The sequence below is a fragment of the Geotrypetes seraphini genome, chromosome 2, assembly GCF_902459505.1.
Source record: "Geotrypetes seraphini chromosome 2, aGeoSer1.1, whole genome shotgun sequence".
Classification (NCBI taxonomy): Eukaryota; Metazoa; Chordata; class Amphibia; order Gymnophiona; family Dermophiidae; genus Geotrypetes; species Geotrypetes seraphini.
In genome coordinates this window covers 30795872-30815754 of record NC_047085.1, presented here as the reverse complement: position 1 = coordinate 30815754, position 19883 = coordinate 30795872, and the positions used below count along the sequence as shown (strand labels likewise).

Here is a 19883-nt window from a genome sequence, read left to right as displayed (position 1 = left end):
GGGGGTTGTTGCAGGAGGGTCATTGGCCAGCGGTGGGGAGGGGCCGTTCTTCTTTTTTTTTTAATGGGCGGATATTTTGCTTATGTAATACACGCAAAATATCTATGCCACTGAAAAAAAATGAAAACAAACAAACCAAGCAGCAATTGGGTTTTAGAATCGGTAAAACCCGAAAGCGAATCAATCACTTGGCTATTTTTCATGGGGTTTTACTAATTGGCATGGCAGGATCGGAAAATGGGCAACCGAGGGGAAAAACATGCGATGGGCCGTTTAGTGAAAATGGGTTTAGCGACGATTGCCGACTTTAGTGAATTTAGCCCCTAGTGATGGGGAGATAAAGTTATAAGCACTTCTGTTAAATAAGACTCAAATCAGTGCTCCTCATTGTAAGACTTTGAAGCTAGAGCAGCATGCACTGCTTCTAAATAGGGCTCCAACTCTTCCCCTTATTTAGGAGGTTTGCTAACACAACCATCTCCAGAAAAAAAACTGCTTTGTTTTCCTCTGGCACATGTGGATCTTAGCTCAGTGCTGCCTAAAAAAAAAATAAATAAATAAAACCCCCCAACTGTTCTGTGCTCAGTCTCATGACAAATGTGCAGAAGTGTCGGCATCATGAGACTCAATACCAGATAAAAAAAAAACCTGCTATTTCTGGTGGGGAGAGAGAAAGAGCTGGCCTGGAGGTAAAGCGGTGTCTACAGACCTCTGACACAAATGGAAAATCTGAATAAAAATCTAGTTATTGACCCTTCAGCAGAGAGACTCGATCGGACAGCACAGTTACTTACCGTAACAGGTGTTATCCAGGGACAGCAGGCAGATATTCTTGACTGATGGGGTGACGGCACCGACGGAGCCCCGGTACGGACAATTTTAGAGTGATTGCACTCTAAGAACTTGGAAAGTTCTAGTAGGCCGCACCGCGCACGCGCGAGTGCCTTCCCGCCCGACATAGGTGCACGGTCCCCAGTTAGGATAAGCCAGCTAAGAAGCCAACCCGGGGAGGTGGGTGGGACGCAAGAATATCTGCCTGCTGTCCCTGGATAACACCTGTTACGGTAAGTAACTGTGCTTTATCCCAGGACAAGCAGGCAGCATATTCTTGACTGATGGGTGACCTCCAAGCTAACAGAAAGAGGGATGGAGGGAAGGTTGGCCATTAGGAGAACAAATTTTGCAAAACAGATTGGCCGAAGTGTCCATCCCGTCTGGAGAAAGCATCCAGACAATAATGAGATGTAAAAGTATGAACTGAGGACCAAGTGGCAGCCTTGCAGATTTCCTCAATAGGAGTGGAACGGAGGAAAGCTACAGATGCTGCCATAGCTCGGACTTTATGGGCCGTGACAGAACCTTCCAGTGTCAGTCCGGTCTGAGCATAACAAAATGAAATGCACGCTGCCAGCCAATTAGACAACGTACGTTTAGAAACAGGACGTCCCAATTTATTCGGATCAAAGGACAGAAAGAGTTGGGAAACTGATCTGTGGGGTTTCGTACGCTCTAAATAGTAAGCAAGAGCCCTCTTACAGTCCAAAGTATGCAGAGCCTGTTCCCCAGAATGAGAGTGAGGCTTCGGGAAGAAGACAGGCAGAACAATGGATTGGTTGAGATGGAATTCCGAGACAACCTTAGGGAGAAACTTTGGATGTGTACGCAGAACCACCTTGTCATGATGAAAGACCGTAAAAGGTGGATCTGCAACTAGTGCATGTAGCTCACTGATCCTCCTGGCAGTGGTAAGAGCAATAAGGAAAAGTACTTCCCAGATGAGAAACTTGAAAGAAGTGGTAGCCAAAGGTTCAAATGGAGGCTTCATTAAGGCGGAAAGAACCACATTGAGATCCCAGATAGCAGGAGGGGCTTTAAGAGGTGGTTTTACATTGAAAAGACCCCTCATGAACCTGGACACCAGGGGATGAGCTGAGAGAAGTTTTCCATGAACTGGCTCATGAAAAGCAGCAATGGCACTGAGGTGGACTCTGATGGAAGTAGACTTAAGGCCAGAGTCAGACAAAGAAAGCAGATAATCCAACAATGTCTCCACTGCCAGGGATGTGGGATCGAGATGATGAAGAAGACACCAGGAAGAAAATCGTGTCCACTTCTGATGGTAACATTGCAAAGTGGCTGGTTTCCTGGAGGCATCTAGAATGGAACGAACGGGCTGAGACAAAAGAGTGTCATGAGAAGTCAGCCTGAGAGATACCAAGCTGTCAGGTGCAGAGACTGGAGGTTGGGATGTAGAAGGGTCTCCTGATGTTGTGTAAACAGAGAAGGAAACAGTGGAAGAAGAAAAGGTTCCCTGGAACTGAGTTGAAGTAGAAGGGAGAACCAATGTTGCCTGGGCCACCTCGGAGCAATCAGAATCATGGTGGCTCGTTCCCTCTTGAGCTTGAACAAGGTTCTCAACATGAGAGGCAGAGGAGGGAAAGCGTACAGGAACAGATTGGACCAGTCGAGGAGAAATGCATCCGCTGCCAGACGGTGAGGAGAGTAAAGTCTGGAGCAAAAAAGGGGCAGCTGGTGATTGTGAGGAGCTGCAAAAAGGTCTATCTGAGAAGTGCCCCATTGAACGAAGATGGACTGCAGAGTGGAAGGATCGAGTGTCCACTCGTGAGGCTGGAGAATTCTGCTGAGTTTGTCCGCTAAGGAATTCTTTTCTCCCTGAATGTAGATAGCTTTCAGGAATAGATGGTGATCTATGGCCCAAGTCCAGATCTTCTGGGCTTCCTGGCACAAGAGGCGAGAGCCTGTCCCACCCTGTTTGTTGATGTAGTACATCGCAACTTGATTGTCTGTGCACAGCAGGAGGACTTGAGGAAAGAGAAGATGTTGGAAGGCCTTGAGGGCATAAAACATCGCTCTGAGTTCTAGGAAATTGATGTGATGCTTCATTTCCTGAGCTGTCCAAAGTCCTTGAGTTTGGAACTCGTTCAAATGAGCTCCCCAGGCGTAAGGGGAGGCATCGGTGGTGATGATAAGTTGATGAGGAGGTAGATGGAAGAGAAGACCTCTGGAGAGATTTGAGGATATCAACCACCATTGTAGAGACTGACGAAGAGATAATGTCACAGATATGTGACGTGAGCAAGGATCCATCGCTTGGGACCACTGGGTAGCTAGGGTCCATTGAGGAGTGCGCAGGTGAAGACGTGCGAAGGGTGTGACATGAACTGTGGAGGCCATGTGACCCAAGAGTATCATCATTTGCTTGGCAGAGATGGAATGTTGTGGAAGCACCTGCTGACATAGAGATTGAAGTGTTTGAAGACGGTTGGATGGCAGAAATGCTCTCATGAGGACTGTGTCCAAGACAGCTCCGATGAATTGAAGTCTCTGAGAGGGGATGAGATGAGATTTGGGTAGATTGATCTCGAACCCCAGAAGTCGAAGAAACAGGACGGTTTGGTTGGTGGCCAGGAGAACAGTCTGAGATGAATTGGCCTTGATTAACCAGTCGTCCAGGTAAGGAAAGACCTGAAGGTGGTGAGAGCGTAGAAAGGCAGCCACCACAATCAGACATTTGGTGAACACTCTTGGAGAGGAGGCAAGACCGAAGGGCAGCACCTTGTATTGGTAATGACAACGATTGATCATGAAGCGTAGGTACTGTCTGGAGGCCAGATTGACCGGTATATGAGTGTATGCTTCTTTGAGATCGAGGGAACACAGCCAGTCGCCTTGATTGAGAAGAGGGTAAAGAGTGGCCAGAGAAAGCATTCTGAATTTCTCTTTGACCAAGCATTTGTTTAGATCGCGAAGATCTAGGATGGGTCTGAGATCTCCTGTCTCTTTGGGAACTAGAAAATAACGGGAGTAGAATCCCTGCCCCTTTTGATCTAGAGGAACTTCCTCTATTAGAAAAAGTTTACGCGAGCGGGAAGGCGTTAGGAAAAAATTTTCAACAGCCGTTGAAAGTTGCGTCTTCTTAGCTCCGTGGAAACTAAGAAACTGGGGACCGCGCGCCTATGTCGGGCGGGAAGGCACTCGCGCGTGCGCGGTGCGGCCTACTAGAACTTTCCAAGTTCTTAGAGTGCAATCACTCTAAAATTGTCCGTACCGGGGCTCCGTCGGTGCCGTCACCCATCAGTCAAGAATATGCTGCCTGCTTGTCCTGGGATAAGAGGATATACACTTCTCCCTCCGTATTTACTGCGATAGGGGATTAACAGAACCGCAAATACAGACAAACCGCAAATAACTTTTTCATGTGTTATTTGCTGTTTTCTATTAAAAACCATTGTGAATAGGGTGAAACCGTGAACAACATGGCGGGAGACCAGGCCTGTTCATGAAGGAGAGAAAAACACGGTGAAGAAAGTGCTGGGAATCGGTGATTTTCTCTGTAAAATGCTTGGAATCGGCAATTTCTCTATGCAAGCTGATGTAATTGGGGGGGGGGAGGGGAAGGAGCCAGCAAGCTAAAAACCGCGAATAATTGAAAGTGCGATTGCTGAAACCGCAAATACGGAGGGAGAAGTGTATATGCATTTTATTAAGTGGTTTTGAGATGATTTTGTTGCTTTTAATAGCAATTACTAAAAAAAAAAAAAAACCCCACCACTACCACGCTGACATTAGTTAAGTATTAATGTACGGTTAAGTAGACACCGTTGTATTTAGCAGTGTGTCATTCCCCTAGCTTCACGGAAAAATAAGTGCCAATGCCCTTAGAATTACTCAATCAGATAATGAAAACAAGTTTTGAAATTTTTACCAAGTGTCATTAAGGGATATTTCATGAACTGTACTCCCAGGGCACACAAAGCCAACATAATCATGAGTTTTAATTAGAAATGAAACCAGATGCCTGTGTTCCCAGTTTTACTTAGCAGGAGCTCACTGGGATCGTTTGCGTCAAGCCACACATTCCACCTGCCTGAGAAAGACAGTTTTCAGAGAACCTGTTATCTAAAATATACTTCAACCAATAGAGTTGTTTCGTGTTGCAACTAAGTCAGTGAGAGCTCTTGCAGATATAATTGTTGTGTAGGAGGTTCATGCCATGCTTTTAACAGCTGCCGTAAAAAAATAGGTAAAAATAGAATTAGTCTGTTAATAAGTGCATTAGCCTGTGTGGCCTTCTGAGTAACACTGTACAAATTTTGTTATCAGGAAGTTACATTAGGAACGATACGTCGGACCTATTTTAGACATATGAATGATAAATTTTTCGGTTCAACAATTCAAGTGTTCCCCCGATTTATCTCAAGTGACACAAAAGAGAAGAAAAGATTTCCTGATATATAGACCAAGGGGGTTCAAGCCTTGGGGGCATCCTTTGCTTTGAAATTTCCTGCAAAATGTTGTATTTCATTAGAGGGGAAAAATTATATATTTTTTTGAACCAAAACAACTATTAGAATTTATTGTGGCTAAAGAGGGAGGGAGGCTGACTATCAGTCAAACATTGCCCACAGTGTAACGAACCAGCTGTCGGAAATTGTTTTCTAAGGCTGTCCTTTAGATTTATTTAATTTCTATATTCTTTTTCTAATTCCTGGATCTCTTAACTAGTGGACTAAGGGCTAGATTCACTAAGCTCACCGATCGTGTTTGCGATTGTGTACCGACCCGATTTTCTTCTGACCCGATTCACTAACCTCTTGGTTTGAAGGCTTCCTAAAATCCAGAACATACAGAGTAAAATCAGATTTAAAAAAAAATCTGAACCTTAGTCCAACCCCTGCGCATATCACAAGGATCCCCACTATCCCCTACTCTCTTCAACCTATACACTGCCTCTCTCGCAACATACCTGGACAACCTAGGCATAACCACCTATAGTTATGCAGATAACATTACCATTCTCATACCTTTTGATCAGCCAAAGACTGCCATGACAAATACACTACACCGAACACTAGAAACAGTAGCGACCTGGATGAAAGATCACAAACTGAAACTCAACACAGACAAAACTAAATTCATCCTCCTCAAAAATGACAAAGTTCCAACCATAACCAATATAGAAATCAACTCAATCAACTATCCCATTCAAACTACCATAAAACTACTAGGAATAAGTATAGGCCGTTGCTGCAGCATGCAACCACAAATAAATAAAACAATACAGAAATCCTTTGCAGTTATGAGAAACCTAAGACAAGTCAGGAAATTATTTGAAAGAACACAATTCCAGCTTATAGCACAATCCCTAATCTTAAATCTACAAGATTACTGCAACAACCTCTACCTCCCTGCCCTGCTACAATGACTAAACAACTACAAACAAACCAAAATACTGCTCTAAGACTCATTTACTCATTGAGGAAACATGACCATATTACAGAAGCATACATCAACTCACATTGGCTACCAATCCAAGTAAGAATACTATTTAAATTTTACTGTATGTTATTTAAAACCTTAAACGGAGACAGCCCAACCTACCTGAACAACCATCTCATCCAAACTACCCCATTCACACACCCCTTGATCAAAGAAGTAAAACGGAAAAAACTATACGATGGCCTCCTAGCTACTCAAGCAGCTAAACTAGATAACCAAATCTCCAATCTACTGATAACAACCCCAGACTACAAGATGTTCAAAAAAGAAATAAAAACTATACTCTTCAAGAAATTCCTAAAACAGTCCTAACATCAAACTTACCGTCCTTCCTCCCTCCCTTTTCCCGCCACACAGAAACCACATGACCTACTCTCTACCTCTCTAGAAATGACAAACGATCTTCCATTATAACCACCATTTTTAACTCTTTTGTCATCCGCATTGAACCGCAAGGTAATGGTGGAATAGAAATCTCTAATGTAATGTAATGTAACCTCGTGGCCGATCATCCTCCAATCCGAACATGCAAATGAGGGGAAACAGCATGCAAAGTAGGAAGGACCTCGATTCACTAAACAAATGCAGGCACACCGAATGGGCTGGTAGATACAAAAACAAGCGACTGTTGAGGACCGGTTGCTTGTGCACAAACCCTGCTCTTGCCACCCCGACTCCGGGGTGTTAATCCGCGGGTTTAAAGCGAGGCTACACTACGGTGTGTTCTGTTAAATTCCATAACACACCGCAGTGCAGCCCCGCTTTAAACCCGCGGGTTAAAGCCATGGGCTCGTGAAACAGTAAAAGTTTCCAGCTCTGTTAAAAAAAAAAACAAACGTTTTCAGCTCTTTCTTGCGCAGAGAGCATGCGCAGACCATAGAAACATAGAAAGATGACGGCAGAAAAGGGCTATAGCCCATCAAGTCTGCCCACTCTACTGACCCACCCCAATAAGTCTAGATGCTAGTGATTCGTCCTACGTAGGGATCCCACGTACATGTCCCATTTATTCTTAAAGTCAAGGACCCCGGTGGCCTCCAGTGATCTACCACCCTTTCCGTGAAAAAATACTTCCTGGTGTCACTACTAAATGTCCCCCCTCTGAGTTTAAGCGGATGCCCTCTTGTGGTCGAGGGTCCTTTGGGGAAGAGGATGTCGTCTTCCACCTCGACACGTCCTGTGATGCATTTAAATGTCTCAATCATGTCCCCCCTCTCCCTGCGTTCCTCTAGAGTGTAGAGCTGCAGTCTGCTCAGTCTCTCTTCGTACGAGACCCTTGAACCCCAAGATCATCCTAGTGGCCATCCGCTGAACCGACTCGACTCTAAGCACGTCTTTACGGTAATGTGGCCTCCAGAATTGCACACAGTATTCCAGATGAGGTCTCACCATGGTTTTGTACAGCGGCATTATGACTTCTGGTTTCCGACTGACGAAACTTCTATTGATACATCCCATCATTTGCCTTGCCTTGGATGTGGCCTTCTCTACCTGCTTGGCAGCCTTCATGTCTGCACTAATGATTACTCCCAAATCTCGTTCTACTGAGGTTCTCCATTTAAAGTGTAAGTTCTGCACGGATTTCTGCTACCGAGGTGCATAACCTTACATTTCGTAGCATTGAAGCCTAGCTGCCATGTCGAGGACCAGTTTTCCAACGTATGAAGGTCCTGTGTCATACTATCCTGTAAAAAGCTTTCACTTACTATGTTGCACAGTTTTGCGTCGTCGGCGAACAATGTTACTTTACCCTGTAGCCCTCTATAGGCAAAGAAGATGGTCTGCGCCTGCATCAGGATCACTCTCCAGCGATCCATGTAATTGGTGGGGAGCGTGCCTCTGATCACCCCCATTTGCATGAGGACACGTTGTGGATCAGTCGGCCTGCCATGGATTGCCCACTAATCGGACAGGATCGGGAAGGTTAGTGAATCTAGGCCCAAATGATGAGTGTAAATTTTCTTAATATTTTTTGTTCCATTTCACATTTAGTGAATTTCATTTTCCAAGTCTGCACTCAAGTAAAGTTTGCTTGCTTGTAATTAGAAAATTCAATAAATTAAAAAGAAAAGAAAAGAGATACATCCATGGCATGGTAATACAATGAACCTGAGAAACTCAAAACTGGCATTTTTGCCATAATCCATAAGAAAGTAATTTCATCCATAACTAATATTCCCTTTTTGAACTTGACATGCAGGTGGTTTAATGGCTGTGAAGAAAACGAATCTCTAACATCTGTAACGTGGCTCCTCAGGTTTCAACAAGAACTGCCAAATATCTAGCTTCCGACAACTTTCTACTTCATAGAATTACCATTTCCTTCAAGGCAAGCAGGACGCTAAAACCTTTGCTAAGATGCTTGTGCTGTTTTTGAGAACAAAAACCTAACATCCCTATGATGCAGGGGTAGAGAACCCCGGTCCTTGAGAGCCGTATTCCAGTCGGGTTTTCAGAATTTCCCCAATGAATATGAATGAGATCTATTTGCATGCACTGCTTTCGATTAGAGAATGACACGGTGACAACATTCATCACTGTTCCTGTCCCCACGGATAACCACGGGAAACCATCTCGATGTCATTATTCAAGGAGAGAGGGAAGAATCGAGAGTATGAATGGGCCCAACTAACAGATCCTTAAGCATTGCATTGAAGAATGTTGGTGTAGAAGGACTGAGGTTTAGACACGTAAGAATGACACAGGATTGTTTTCTGCGGTTATCCGCGGGGACGGGAACGGTGATGAATTTTGTCACCATGTCATTCTCTACTTTCAATGCATATACTACAAAACCGAGCAGGAACAGATAACATAGAGGAATTGTGGTCGACTCTGAAAGCTATCATTCAGGAGGCAACCAATCGCTATATAAAATCAGTGAGTAAACGGCGCAGGAACAATAAGCCACAATGGTTCTCTGCGGAGATCTCGGACCTCATAAAAGAGAAGAAAAAAGCGTTCATCTCCTACAAACATACAGGATCTCAGGACTCTAGAGAAGTCTATTTGGCTAGGGCAAGAGCTGTCAAAACAGCGGTTAGAGAGGCCAAATTCCGAATGGAGGAAACTTTAGCAAAGAACATCAAGAAGGGCGATAAATCCTTCTTCAGGTATATTAGCGACAGAAACCGCAGCACAAGCGGGATAGTACGCCTTAGGAAACCAGACGGGAACTATGTAGAAGCAGACTCAGAAAAAGCTGAATTGTTAAACGAATACTTCTGCTCGGTCTTCACCCGCGAGGCGCCAGGTTCCGGCCCTCAGCTGCAGAAAAAGAATGGCTCAGGAGACCCGTTTAGTAATTTCAAGTTTACAACAAGCAGTGTCTACTGTGAGCTGTCTAAACTCAAGGTTAACAAAGCAATGGGGCCAGATAACCTACACCCCAGGGTGCTCAGGGAGTTAAGGGACGTCCTGGCGGAATCACTATCCGCACTCTTCAATCTCTCCCTTAGTACAGGTAGAGTCTCGTTGGACTGGAAAACGGCTAACGTCGTTCCACTCCACAAAAAAGGTTGCAGGACAGAGGCTGAGAACTACATACCAGTGAGTCTCACATCTATAGTGAGCAAACTAATGGAAACCCTAATCAAACACCAATTAGATAAGATCCTGGATGAAGAGAATCTACGGGATCCCCGTCAACATAGATTTACCAAGGGGAAATCCTGCCAATCCAACTTGATCAGCTTCTTTGACTGGGTGACGGGGAAGCTCGATGTTGGAGAGTCCTTGGACATTGTATACTTGGACTTCAGCAAAGCATTTGATAGTGTCCCACACCGCAGGTTGTTGTGCAAAATGAGTTCTATAGGATTAGGTGACACTTTGACAAAATGGGTTGGGGACTGGCTTAGTGGTAGGCTTCAGAGGGTGGTGGTGAACGGCACCCCCTCCATAACGACGGCAGTGATCAGCGGAGTGCCACAGGGCTCGGTCTTAGGCCCGATCCTTTTCAATATCTTTATAAGGGACTTGGCTGAGGGGCTTCGCAGTAAAATAACGTTATTCACCGATGACGCCAAACTATGTAATATAACAAGCAAGAGCACAACGAACAATATGAAACACGACCTACTCCTATTGGAGCAATGGTCAAGGACCTGGCAACTGAGTTTCAATGCCAAGAAATGCAAAGTCATGCACCTCGGCAGTCAAAATCCATGCGAGACTTACACCCTAAATGGCGAGATCCTAGCAAGGACTGTTGCTGAATGGGACTTAGGGGTGATCATCAGTGAAGACATGAAGACTGCCAATCAAGTGGAGCGGGCTTCATCTAAGGCTAGGCAGATCACAGGATGTATACGTAGGAGTTTCGTCAGCCGTAAGCCTGAAGTCATTATGCCGTTGTATAGATCCATGGTGAGGCCCCATCTGGAATATTGCGTGCAATTCTGGAGGCCTCATTACCGCAAGGATGTGCTGAGGCTGGAGTCAGTCCAGCGAATGGCCACCCGGATGGTCTCGGGACTCAGGGATCTCCCGTACGAGGAACGGCTGGATAAATTGCGGCAATACTCACTCGAGGAACGCAGAGAGAGGGGAGATATGATCGAGACGTTCAAGTACCTCACGGGCCGTATCGAGGTAGAAGAGGATTTCTTTTTTTTCAAAGGTCCAACGGCGACAAGAGGACATCCATGGAAAATCAGGGGGGGGGGGAAGTTACACGGCGACACCAGGAAATACTTTTTCACCGAAAGAGTGGTTGATCGCTGGAATAGACTTCCACTTCAGGTGATTGAGGCCAGCAGCGTGCCTGATTTTAAGAAGAAATGGGATCGTCACGTGGGATCTCTGCACAGAGTTAAATAGGGGAGGGTCATTGGGGTGGGCAGACTAGATGGGCCGCGGCCCTTATCTGCCGTCTTTTTCTATGTTTCTATTCATTGGGGAAATCCTGAAAACCCGACTGGAATACGGCTCTTGAGGACTGGAGTTCCCTACCCCTGCTATAACGCTTAGAGAAGCCTCCAGGTAGGCTTGGTATGGCCAATGCTGAGTACCCATTCTATAACTGGTATACTAGAGCAAGTCAGCATTCGGCTTCTTAAAGTTAAGTGCAATCTCTTACTCCAGGTCAATGTTAGGTACCATCGACTCATGTTCAAGTCCTAGCGACCTGATGACAATCAAGTTTTCATGTTAGAATACAGATGTAATTTAGGAAAACTAAAAAGTTGGTTCAGATGAATCACAAACATTTCCTACTATTTTGTTAGTTGTAAAGTAGCATGTCTCTCCATTATTGTGGGCTTGAAAAGGATTTTTTTGTGCTGTACAATTATTGTTAAACTTTGTGTTAGAAACCTTTTTTTCCTTGGTATCATCTAATATTGTTAATTATTAAATTTATAAATAAAAAAAAAAATAAAAAAAATACAGATGTAGATTGTCGGGCCTTTCTTCTGCACAGTATAAATTTGATGTTGCATCCAGGTCAATAGCTAGTGTAAATGGATATGCCTAAATATTCCATTCTATGCATTAACTGATCGGGTTCTATAAGTTGTGCATACAAGTTGGAGACACACCTCTGCCCCTCCCAATCGTGGTCCACATCTATGTTTCTGCAAATGCACAATGAGCTATTCTAAATTCCCAAGTGGTGCTTGAAGCTCCTCTTGCCTGGTCCCACCCTCTTGTCCCTTCGCCAACTACCACTGACTTTTCTTCTTTCTCTGAAATCAGAGGAAGAAACTGCACAACTTCTGTCTACATGCCCCTCACAAGGATCAGCGTGGGTTTGAACCCACAACCTCAGGGTGCTGACCGTAGCTTTAACCACTGCGCCACTCTAGAAATCAAAGTGTAGTAAAGTGAGCCAAGTATAGGACAATCAAGTCATTGTGACATCACCGATGAGGTTGGCTCTTAGGCATTGGTGGAATGAGGCATTATGACCTGGGACTGCTAGGGGTAAGTAACCTTGAAAGAGACCTGGGAGTGATGGTAGACACAACATTGAAGGCGTAGACACAACATTGAAGGCGTCGGCACAGCGCGCCACAGCCTCAAGGAAAGCAAACAAAATGCTGGGTATCATTAAGAAGGGTATCACGACCAGGACGAAGGAAGTCATCCTGCCACTGTATCGTGCAATGGTGCGCCCGCATCTGGAATACTGTGTCCAGTACTGGTCGCCGTACCTCAAGAAGGACATGGCAGTACTTGAGGGAGTCCAGAGAAGAGCAACTAAGCTGATAAAGGGTATGGAAAATCTCTTATATACTGACAGACTAAAAAAGTTGGGTCTGTTCTCCTTGGAGAAGCGGAGACTTAGAGGAGACATGATAGAAACCTTCAAGATCCTGAAGAGCATAGAAAAAGTAGACAGGGACAGATTTTTCAAATTATGGGGAACCACAAGTACAAGGGGGCACTAGGAGAAATTAAAAGGGGACAGGTTTAGAACAAACGCTAGGAAGTTCTTTTTCACCCAGAGGGTGGTGGATACATGGCTGTGGTAGGCAGGAGCACGTTACAGGGCTTCAAAGAAGGTTTGGATAGGTTCCTAGAGGACAAAGGGATTGAGGGGTACAGATAGGAGTAGAGGTAGGTTATAGAAATAGTCAGGGACCACTGCTCAGGCAATAGGCCTGATGGGCCGCCGCGGGAGCGGACCGCTGGGCGAGATGGACCTCTGGTCTGCCTCAGCGGAGGCAACTTCTTATGTTCTTATGACATCACAATACCAGCTCTGGTTATCAGAGGCTGAAACTTTTCACACTATTTATTTATTAAATTTTCTATACTGTTTTCCCAGAGGAGCTGAGAACAATTTACATGAATTTATTCAGGTACTCAAGCATTTTTCCCTGTCTGTCTCAGTGGGCTCACAATCCATCTAATGTACCGTATTTGCCGGCGTATAAGACGATTCGGCGTATAAGACGACCCCCCAACTTTTACAGTTAAAATATAGAGTTTGTTATATACTCGCCGTATAAGACTACCCCTTCTTCCGCACACCTTCTGCACAAACTTCTGCCTGCCTGTCCCCCCCTTGAAGGTCTGCACCCCCCGAAGGCCTGCACCCCCCCGAAGGCCTGTCCCCCCTTGAAGGCCTGCCTGCCTGCCTGTCACCCCCTCCCCCTTGAAAGCCTGCCTGCCTGCCCGCCCGCCCCACCCTGAAGGCCTGATGCCCCGACCCACCCCGAAGGACCGCTCGCCCCCCTGGCCTCCCCGCACCACCTATGAAGCAGCCGCAGCAGGATCGCGAAGTCAGCGTCAGCGATCCCTGCGCTGCTTCCTGCGCCACGGTCCCGCCCCTCCTCTGACGTCAGAGGAGGGGCGGGATCGCTGACGCTGACTTCGCGATCCTGCTGCGGACTGCTTCACAGGTGGTGCAGGAAGGTCAGTGGGGCGAGCGGTCCTTCGGGGGTGGGGGAGGGGATTGAACGGCAAGGCCGGGAGCACCCCCTTAGGGCTGGCACCCGGGGCGCACCGCCCCCTCCGCCCCCCCCTTGGTACGCCACTGCATGTAAACAGTACCCGGCGTATAAGACGACCCCCGACTTTGGGGAGGATTTTAAGGTACTGAAAAGTCGTCTTATACGCCGGCAAATACGGTACCTGAGGCAATGGGGGGATTAAGTGATTTGCCCAGGGTCACAAGGAGCAGGGTGCCGAGGCTGTAGCTTTAACCACTGCACACAAAAAAAAACACACTAAACACAGTGGGAACGGACAATGAACACTCCACAAAGGATCACTGATGTAAAAATTAAGGTTAAGATGATTAGATCATTATCCGCATTTTTGGATGAATCATCACTGAATATTTTAATACATTCGTTAGTCATATCAAAAATTGACCACTGCAATGCTTAAAGAAATACGTAAACTGCAAATTATCAAAATACTGCAATAAAAATAATTACCAGAGGAAAAAAAAAATTTGATCATATGACTCCCCTCCTAAAGGAAAAGCACTGGTTACCTGTAAATTATAGAATTACATATAAAATAGCGTTACTTACACACAAAATTTTAACGAACAAAGCTCCTGCAATCTTAGAAAGTCTGTTAATCCCTTATATCCCCAGAAAATCTTTAAGATCTGAAGAACAATCTCTCCCCTTAGTCCCTTCACTAAGGGCTCCTTATACGAAGGTGCGCTAGTGTTTTTAGGGCACGCACCGGATTAGCGCACGCTATAGTGCGCGCTAGCCGAAAAACTACCGCCTGCTCAAGAGGAGGCGGTAGCGGCCAGCACGCGCTATCCCACGCGCCTTTGTAAAAGGAGCCCCAAGACTCATTTATTCAAGGAGGGACACGATCTTTTCCATCACGGCCCCTCTAATCTGGAATTTGCTCCCAATCAATATAAGGAAGAAAAATTACTTAGTAAGTTTAAAAGTCTCCTGAAAAGGATGCCTTTAACTGGGTTATTTGAATTCTATATAATCTGGATACTCTTTAGCGGACTAATAGTGCTGTTAAGGGAAAATTGAGTGGGTAACCTTTTCCCATCCTATTGTTTCATTACTTATGCCCTTTTTATTTGTTTACAAATTGTATTTCATCCTTTCCCCAACACCCCCCCCCCCCCCTTGTGTTTGGTTGGTCAAAAGTTGTATTAACCATTTGGTTTAATTAATATGTTTTTCTTTTTTACCCCGATTTTATTATTATTTGTAAATCGCATTGGATTATGATTTTGTGATCAAATCAAATTTTTAAATACACTTGAAACGTCCAATAAAAGGACATACATAAACTGTGGACCACACTCGCCCCTTGCAAACTCTAAAAGCAGACTTTTGGAATACTGCACATGTTAAAAGTCCAGCATTAGCAATGAATTTGAGAATCTGCGAACATATCTTGGCCTAGGAGCGAGCTTAATTTCTACCTTAGCAAGCACAAAATCAACCCATTTAGAGAAAATGAGAGAAACATCCCATCGTTGAGAGGCTGCACTCAACTGCACAGAAGGTAGGAACTCTGTACTCACCAGAAGAGTATGCGAGGTTCTTTGCATGCCGGCATATCAGCAGAAACCGATCCTGTTAACACATCCAAGGAAAACCTGGAGACAAAAAAAGCATTTATGCAATACGAGTACATAGGAAAGAGCAAGGATGTGCTGCGTGCCAATTTAAAATTTTTCCCTTGAGCCAAGTCCCTAGAAGCAACTACTTTAATGCTTAAAACAGCCATGGACACAGAAATGCTATATCCTTTTCATGGTTTACTGCTGCAATTAGGTTATATGTTGGATGTGATGTGGCAGATTTTGTAAGCAAGTGTAAGAAAATAGAAAAAAAAAATGAATAAATACATAGGAAAGGAAATTAAGCAATATTATTTACACCTGGAAAGGACTGATGAGCAAGTGTACTTTTGCCTCAACCTGCAAGGACATGAGTTTCAACAAGTACAGGCGGATAAACTCATTCCAGACTATCAAACACTGGGAGAAACACTATTGTGGTGGGATGCGAATGCGATCCCAACATTTTAGTAAGAGCGTACCTGGAGATATCTTTACTGGTGAGCATAATGCGAAAAGTTTAGATCAGTGTATCACAAACTGTGTGCTGCAGTACCATAGTGTGCCGTGGCGAGATTCCAGGTGTGCCGTGAGACGCCGGCGAGGAGAAGCGCCGGCTGACCTGCCTCTCACGGTGAGAGTCACATCCTATAAGCAGTCAGCCGGCACCCACGCCTCTTCTCCTTGCCTTTCTTGCTACTGGTGGCTCAGGGCCCCATCTGGTGGGCCATTGCACACGCGCAGATGTCAACGTGATGTCACCCATGTGCATGACGTCTGTGTATTTCCAGGCGCCCCTCCAGCAGCGGTGCAGAGTTTACTGTGCTACCGAGTAAGAAGGCTTAGATGAAACAAAAAATGAAACGACAATTCTGGGCAGCCTCAAGACCCGGGGAACATAGGCTCCTGCCCAGTTAAACCCCACAGAGCTTGCCATCTGCCATTACCGAGCTGAACTCTAAACAGGTAGTGCCACTGAATATTGGAGGACTGTCCAGACAGTGCTTGCTGTTCCAGGGCGGAGCCAGCACTAGCGAGCAGGGTTATTTACTAAACCGCGCTAGCAGTTTTTAGCGCCCGGAGACGTGCTGAATGCTGCGCGCAGCTCCCGACGCTCATAGGAACTCTCTTTGAGCGTCGGATTCAGCACAGCTCCCTGCGCTAAAAACCACTAGGGCAATTTAATAAAAGGGGGGGGCCTGTGTCGGCAAAATCAGGACAGCAAAAAAACAACCTGCCTTATTCAGACCCAGTGCATGGTTAAAGTTATTTTTCTATATACTATCTGATGACAGCAGATAAAGGCCAAATGGCCCATCCAGTCTCTCATCTGCATCCACTATCTCCTCCTCTCCCTATTGGCTAAGGCTCTTAACATTTGCATCTCCTCTTCCTATAGGCTAAGGCTCCTTACACCTGCATTGTGAGGTCATAGAGCTGCCCATCCGCAGTAACCATTATCTCTTTCTCTCTATGAGAAATCCCACGTGCCTATCCCAGGCCCTCTTGAATTCAGACACAGTCTCTGTTTCCACCACCTCTTCCGGGAGACTGTTCCATGCAACTACCACCCTTTCCATAAAAAAGTATTTCCTCAGATTACTCCGGAGCCTCTCACCTCTTAACTTCATTCTATGCCCCTCTCATTGCAGAGTTTTCTTTCAAATGAAAGAGACTCGACTCATGCATATTTATGCCACGTAGGTATATAAACGTCTCTATCATATCTCCCCTCTCCCGCCATTCCTCCAAAGTTTACAGATTGAGATCTTTAATTCTGTCCCCAAACGCCTTATGATGAAGACCACACACCATTTTAGGAGCCTTCCTCTGGACCGACTCCATCCTTTTTATATCTTTTTGAAGGTGCGGCCTCCAGAATTGTAAGCTATATTCTAAATGAGGTCTCACTATGATGGTTATACAGGTCCCAGAGATATTCAGCCAGGTTCCGCATAAGGTCTGGTGCCTTGTATATTTATTTTATTTATTTATTTATTCAAATTTCTATACCGTTCTCCCAGGGGAGCTCAGTACGGTTTACATGAATTTATTCAGGTACTCAAGCATTTTCCCTGTCTGTCCCGGCTGGCTCACAATTTATCTAATGTACCTGGGGCAAAGGGGGGATTAAGTGACTTGCCCAGAGTCACAAAGAGTAGCATGGTTTGAACCCACAACCTCAGGGTGCTGAGACTATAGCTTTAACCACTGTGCAACACTCTCCCCCTGGATATTTAATGCCAGGGTCTGCACATGGCCTGGCATTGAATATCCCAGGGCTAGCTTAGTCAGCCAAGGTCAGTGTTTAAAAAAACCTGTAGACTGCCAGCAGCTGAATAATTGGGTATATTAAAAACAAAAAAACAATAATCAAGAAAAAAAATTTTGTACTGTACAATTGTGACCATCTCTGGGAAAACATATGTGTTGTGAAAACTGGCCATTCACATCATGGATCCAAGAGCAGTCACGTTTGAACTTCTGTAGTTTATTTTTTCCCCATATAAAAGGATGGGGGGGGAGGGGAGAGTGTGGTACAGTGGTTAAAGTTACATCCTCTGGGACAGACAGGGAAAAATGCTTGAGTACCTGAATAAATTCATGTAAACTGTTCTGAGCTCCCCTGGGGGAACAGTATAGAAAAAATTAAATAAATAGTGTGGAAAGCTTCAGCCTCTGATAACCAGAGGCTGGTATTGTGACATCATAATGCCTCATTCTACCAATGCCTAAGAACCAACCTCATCAGTGATGTCACAAGGCTCGATTGTCCTTTTACTACACTTTGATTTCTAGAGTGGTTAAAGTTACAGCCTCAACAACCTGAGGTTGTGGGTTCAAACTCACACTGATCCTTGTGACCCAAGGCAAGTCACCCCCCTCCCCCCCAGTTGCCTCGGGTACATTAGATAGATTGAGTCCACTCAGACAGAGAGGGAAAATGCTTGCGTACCTGAATAAATTAATGTAAACCGTGCCGAGCTCTCCTCAGAGAACAGTTTAGAAAAATGAATGAATGAATAAATAAATAAATGTTTTGGACTACTACCGTGTTTCCCCGATGATAAGGCAGGGCCATCAAATAAGACAGCCCCCCCTTTTTAGAAAAAAATGTAAAATAAGGCACCCCCCCCCCGCAAATAAGCCACCCACCGATACCTGCGCTTACCCGAATCGGGTGGTACGGTGGGTGACTCCGTGTGGTCCCTCCGTCTACCGTATTTGCCTCCATGGCTGCGTGCTGCGCCTCGTCATAAAGTGAAGAGGAGGAAGTGACAGGACTGCAGCGCGCGCACGTGACTCCGCGCAAGGAAACACAGGCAGCTTCCCTCATCCCTCCCTAACGGAGACTGCAGGAGTTTGTTCACGGCCAGAACATCCAATACAGGTAATAAAATTCTGTTTTTTTTTCAACAATAACTGTGTACTGTAGTCTTCTTCATGGGTAAATAAGGCATCCCCCCGAAAATAAGCCCTAGAGCATATTTTGGCCTTCCAAAAAAAATAAGACAGTGTCTTACCATCGGGGAAACAGGGTATTACATATTTGCTCTAACAGAATTCAGTAAAGCCTCTTTTGTTTCTGGTATCTTTAGTTATTCTTGCCTCAGAGATGATCAAAATTGTGCCGAACTCCATAGGCGTACAGTTAAGTGAGGTAAATAGTAGGCCTCTGATCATTCTCCACATATAGCCATGCAGTCTTGAGTCCCTGAAATTGCTCGGCGTGTTCACAGTACATTTGGTCAAGCAGCTGGCAACATTTTTTGCTTTCAAGGCAGAACTTCTTCCTATTTTCCCTCTTCTAAAAATGTACGAGATTAATCGGTTCCCAAATTGGTTGCTTTTTTAAAAGCCATCAGACAGAACTGTAGGCTAGATTCACTATTGACGTCATTCTTCAAAACAGAAAATCACTGCATATTTTCACAACAGGACATCCTAGTGGTGTTATACAAAGTGATATCCTGGTGTTATTTATTTTAAATTAAAAAAAAAAAAAAAAAAAAAAACCACACAGCTTATTCTTAGGTTTACTTTTCCTGTGTTTATTTGTAAGATAAATGCTAAAGGTGTTTACATGTACTTAGTAAGGGGGTGTCCAATCTCAGCCTTTGCTCATTTGGATTTTCCCAATGAATATGCATGAGATCTATTTGCATACAACAGAGGAAAGAAGTACATGCAAAAATTGATTTTATGTGTATTCATTGGGGAAATCCTGAAAACTCAACTGGGTTGCAGCCCTGAAGGGCTAAGGTTATATGCCCCTGGACTAAATACTCACGGGCTCCATGTCAAATTATAGAAACTTCTGAATCCAAGGATAAAGGCTTTAAAAATCCCAATTATATCATGTAGGTTTTCTTATAAAGTCTGAGCAACCATTTTTTTCCCCCAATTTTCTGTACCATTTTCCCAAAGAAACTCAGAACGGTTTACATGAATTTATTCAGGTACTGAAGCATTTTTTCCCTGTTCAGTACTGATTTTAGATACAACAGAGCAACCTATTACCATAACATGAGTTTTTTGTTGAAGTTATCTAGCTCAGTTAGAAAAATTTGAGAGCCAC

The 19883-nt window shown here is 44.8% G+C and overlaps 1 protein-coding gene across 3 annotated transcripts in view; it reads right to left on the bottom strand.

Moving 5' to 3' along the window:
- ST3GAL1 (ST3 beta-galactoside alpha-2,3-sialyltransferase 1) overlaps positions 1 to 19883 on the bottom strand; it is a 213290-nt gene that overhangs the window by 98135 nt on the left and 95272 nt on the right. For 2 of the 3 annotated variants that reach the window (XM_033933301.1, XM_033933300.1), the window contains exon 3: positions 15266 to 15340. The exons of the other annotated variant lie outside the window; for it this stretch is intronic. The gene's annotated coding sequence lies outside the window, so the exon portion shown is untranslated. The remainder of the gene's footprint in view (positions 1 to 15265; positions 15341 to 19883) is intronic. 3 annotated transcript variants of the gene reach the window in all.